Source organism: Astyanax mexicanus, chromosome 15, assembly GCF_023375975.1.
Source record: "Astyanax mexicanus isolate ESR-SI-001 chromosome 15, AstMex3_surface, whole genome shotgun sequence".
NCBI classification, from domain to species: domain Eukaryota; kingdom Metazoa; phylum Chordata; class Actinopteri; order Characiformes; family Acestrorhamphidae; genus Astyanax; species Astyanax mexicanus.
Window position 1 is genome coordinate 4,036,883 of NC_064422.1, and position 4,325 is coordinate 4,041,207.

The following is a 4,325-nucleotide window of genomic DNA, read 5'->3' on the forward strand; positions in this document are numbered from 1 at the left end:
ATCAGAAAATTAGAATATTATATAAGACCAATTGGTACTTTCTGCAGTGTGGGCAGTGTGCCAAGTCCTGCTGGAAAATGAAATCTGCATCTCCATAAAAGTTGTCAGCAGAGGGAAGCATGAAGTGCTGTAAAATTTTGGGGGGAAACAAAACTGCAATGACTTTAGACTTGATAATAAAACACAGTGGATCAACACCAGCAGATGACAGACATGTCTCTCCAACCATCACTGATCATCAGTAAATTTTACATTTTATTTGGAAATCAAGGGAGAGGAGTCTGGAGGAAGAGTGGAGAGACACACAGTCCAAGCTGCTTGAGGTCTAGTGTGAAGTTTCTACAATCAGTGATGGTTTGGGGCGACATGTCTGTCATCTGCTGGTGTTGATCAACTGTGTTTTATTATCAAGTCTAAAGTCAGTGCAGTTTTGTTTTCCCACAAAATATTACAACACTTCATGCTTCCCTCTGCTGACAACTTTTATGAAGATGAAGATTTCATTTTCCAGCAGGACTTGGCACACTGCCCACACTGCAGAAAGTACCAATTGGTTTTAAATAATATTCTAATTTTCTGATACACTGATTTTTGGGTTTTCATTGGCTGTAAGCTTCATAATCATCAACAATAAAATAAATAAATGCTTAAAATAGATCACTCTGTTTTAATACATCTATATAATATATGAGTTTCACATTTTTAACCGAATTACTAAAATAAAGTAACTTTTCAAAGATATTACAATTTTTTGAGGTGGCCCTGTACACTCTATAGCTAACTTCAAGTAATAATTTTTGTACACAGTACTTTTGATGTTTGATAGTGCACATGTAAAATGTTTAAAATAAAGTGTCTTTTTCTTTTAACTGGGTGAATAAAGTGACTATTTTTGCATAAGAGGTTGATTATCGTTGGTTAATATTTATATTGTGTAATATAGTAGAAAATAATGCAACATTCAATTTGAGACCACATTAGCCAAAATGTATATATTTTTTTTTTATTGGATATACTTTCATTGTTTTATATAATTATTTTTTCATGCATTAACTCTTTACACTGGGACTACAGTTATCCTGAGTCAGAACATAGTTTGCCTCTGTGTCAGATGTATGGGATTTAATACAATCAAGATATAAGGCATGAAAACAATGTTAACAATAAAAGTATGTTTATGAGCATATTGTTTCTAAACTCAAATAGCAAATGTATTAAATTCTGAAGTATACAAAAAGAGAACATTATATTGACCTAAATGTAGTTTCGTTGCGGAACATATTTTCCAGCTTTTTCTATCTAAAAAGGGCACAAAGTTCATTTACATTCTTTAGTCTCAGCAAGTGAGGGTTAGCATGTGCTGTGTCAAGTAAGTAGTTGAATTGGCAAACTGTAATTGATGGAAACTATAAAAGGTATTGTCTTTAAAAAAAATAAACAACCTCCGGTGAAAAAGTCTACAATAAAGTTATGACATACATTTTTAAGGTGTGTTTTTTTTAACATAAAATGAAAAAGAAGTCTGATTAGAGTTGTTGGAAAACAGTGGTAGCAATGACATTTAAAAGCAGGGTCAGCGGATGAGTTAGTTGGTAGGGGCTGTCTTATATCTTGCACAAAGGGCAAAGGAACTCCTCCTCTTCAGGTGAGTTTCCGACACATGAATGGTGGAACCACTTGTTGCATCAGTCACAGGCAATCTAAAAAATCAAGCAATAATTAAAACAATTAATAACATGTCAGATTTTAAATGTATGTTTTCTGACCTTATTTTTGCATTTAAAATCTGTGACAACCAAATAACTCATATATACAGAAACCAAAATTATCTTCATTTGTACCCATTTAGAAGCAGTAGCAGTGTCCACAGAATCCTGTGTAGTGGCTTCCCACAGAGTCTGCAGACATCAGACAAATCTTCTGCAAAACAAAACATTTTTGCACACTTCAAATATAAAGTTCTTACTAATTACTTGTAAGAGTAACATGACTGTACCTGATTCCTGTAGACGTTTTACTGCAATCTCCTTTCTTGAGTTCTTTGACTGCATCTTCTGTGCTTGAAAAATGGAAATTCTGATCTTCCAGCATGCCTTCTGCAAACTAAAAACCATAAAGTGGTTAAGAAACCTATTTCTTTAAATTGGTATGGGGGGCATACTTATATTTTTAGATTATCAAACAAACTTTAATATCAGACAAAGCTAACCTAAACAAAGACAAATAGTTTTTTAAATTATGACCTCGATCAGTATAAAAAAAAGGTTACAAAGTAATTTGAGGGTTTGGAAATTTAGCAAACTACAGTGAATTATTCACAAATCAAACATGGAACAGTGGTGAACCATCGACAGAGTGACCAGTTGACACAACTTATTCCAAAAGGGCATGGACAACTCATCAACTTTTGCTTAAACATGCTAAATCTATGGTCATGGCAAAAAATGTTGCTGTCTTTTCTCTTTGAAAACGTAAAAATCACACAACTAAACTCTTACCACACAGTGAAAGACGTCATAGTTGCCCGCTTATGGCTCTCCAGAACAGTGTCAAGATCATATTGGTTTGACACAAATCCCGATAAGTGGGTATTGCTCATTGTGAGGAACGTAAACAAAATAATAATAAAAAATAAATAAAATTGAAACGTGATGTAAAATATTATATACAAACTCTCTAATTCACATTCCAAAAAACATCTGAAAGAGGCAATGATCAAAACCAAAGGCTTTGTATATAACCATGCAGATGGTAGTCATCATGACTCAAACATGTGTTGGGGTTGTGTCGTGTTGTTATAGAAAGTTGTGACACTGATGTGAAACATCAGAAAATGTGGATCTATAAAGTATTAAAAAGATTTAACTCTTACCCAAATCAACACCGCTTTGTTCGGCCATTAAGGAAATGCTTAATTTTAGGGAAGAAATAAAAATGAATAGAAAACATATACACAATATTTTATAATAGATATAATATATTACAAAATAGTACACAAACAAATTAACATCTTATCAGTTAATACCAATGCAGGTATTTGGATACCAGATATATATAAATCAGATTAAACTACACTAACATGAAATACCCGCCACAACATCCAGGTATTTGGATACCAGATATATATAAATCAGATTAAACTGCACTGACATGAAATACCCGCCAGACCAACCAGGTATTTGGATACCAGATATATATAAATCAGATTTAACTATACTAACATGAAATACCCGCCACAACATCCAGGTATTTGGATACCAGATATATATAAAACAGGTTAAACTGCACTGACATGAAATACCCGCCAGACCAACCAGGTATTTGGATACCAGATATATATATAAATCAGATTAAACTAAACTAACATGAAATACCCGCCACAACATCCAGGTATTTGGATACCAGATATATATATAAATCAGATTAAACTAAACTAACATGAAATACCCACCACAACATCCAGGTATTTGCATACCAGATATATAAATCAGATTAAACTAAACTAACATGAAATACCCGCCAGACCAACCAGGTATTTGGATACCAGATATATATAAATCAGATTAAACTAAACTAACATGAAATACCCGCCACAACATCCAGGTATTTGGATACCAGATATATATAAATCAGATTAAACTAAACTAACATGAAATACCCGCCAGACCAACCAGGTATTTGGATACCAGATATATATAAATCAGATTAAACTGCACTGACATGAAATACCCGCCAGACCATCCAGGTATTTGGATACCAGATATATATAAATCAGATTAAACTACACTGGCATGAAATCCCCCCAGACCAACCAGGTATGTAAGCAAGATACTAAACAGATATGGTCACCTCAATCGAACTAAATTAGGTGTAATTTAAGATTCAGATGCCCCACCACTGCTGTACATTCAATAATATTGTTCAGCAAAGCTAACTTTGGGGCGTTTTGGAGCTTTACATTGATAAATAAATGGAATTGAGCCTCAGATATTACACAGCAACATAAATAAACACTGTTCTTCCTAGATTTTAATAATTGTATTCGTTACGTGCATTTTTTATTTCACAAACAATGTGTTTTAAAGCTTATACTGTACCTTTCTTGCTCCAGCGGTTTCTTTTTTCGGCAGCAGATTCACACCGGCCTTTTGAATTGTGCGGGTTCCTCTCTGCGCATGCTCCTTGACCCTATTCAAGTCCCTCCCCTTACGACAACAGCCTTCCCACAACTCCGCCCCCAAAAATACGTCATGCACGAAACCCCTGGTTTTTAGTGAGAGCCGTGAGGAGGGAGACTGTGTTTCCGGGTGTGTGGGCTGGAGTGA

At 34.4% G+C, this 4,325-nt stretch overlaps 1 long non-coding RNA gene across 2 annotated transcripts; it reads right to left on the reverse strand.

Annotated features, from left to right (window-relative positions):
* Window positions 1–987: 987 nt before the first annotated feature.
* LOC125781242 (uncharacterized) lies at window positions 988–4,285 on the reverse strand. Of its 2 annotated transcripts, XR_007424450.1 has the most exons (5): window positions 4,098–4,285; window positions 2,873–2,910; window positions 1,997–2,103; window positions 1,842–1,920; window positions 988–1,700 (listed from the first exon to the last, which is right to left on the reverse strand). It is a non-coding gene; the product is annotated as an uncharacterized LOC125781242 (long non-coding RNA). The 2 variants fall into 2 exon arrangements; XR_007424451.1 differs by lacking the exon at window positions 2,873–2,910.
* Window positions 4,286–4,325: the final 40 nt, after the last annotated feature.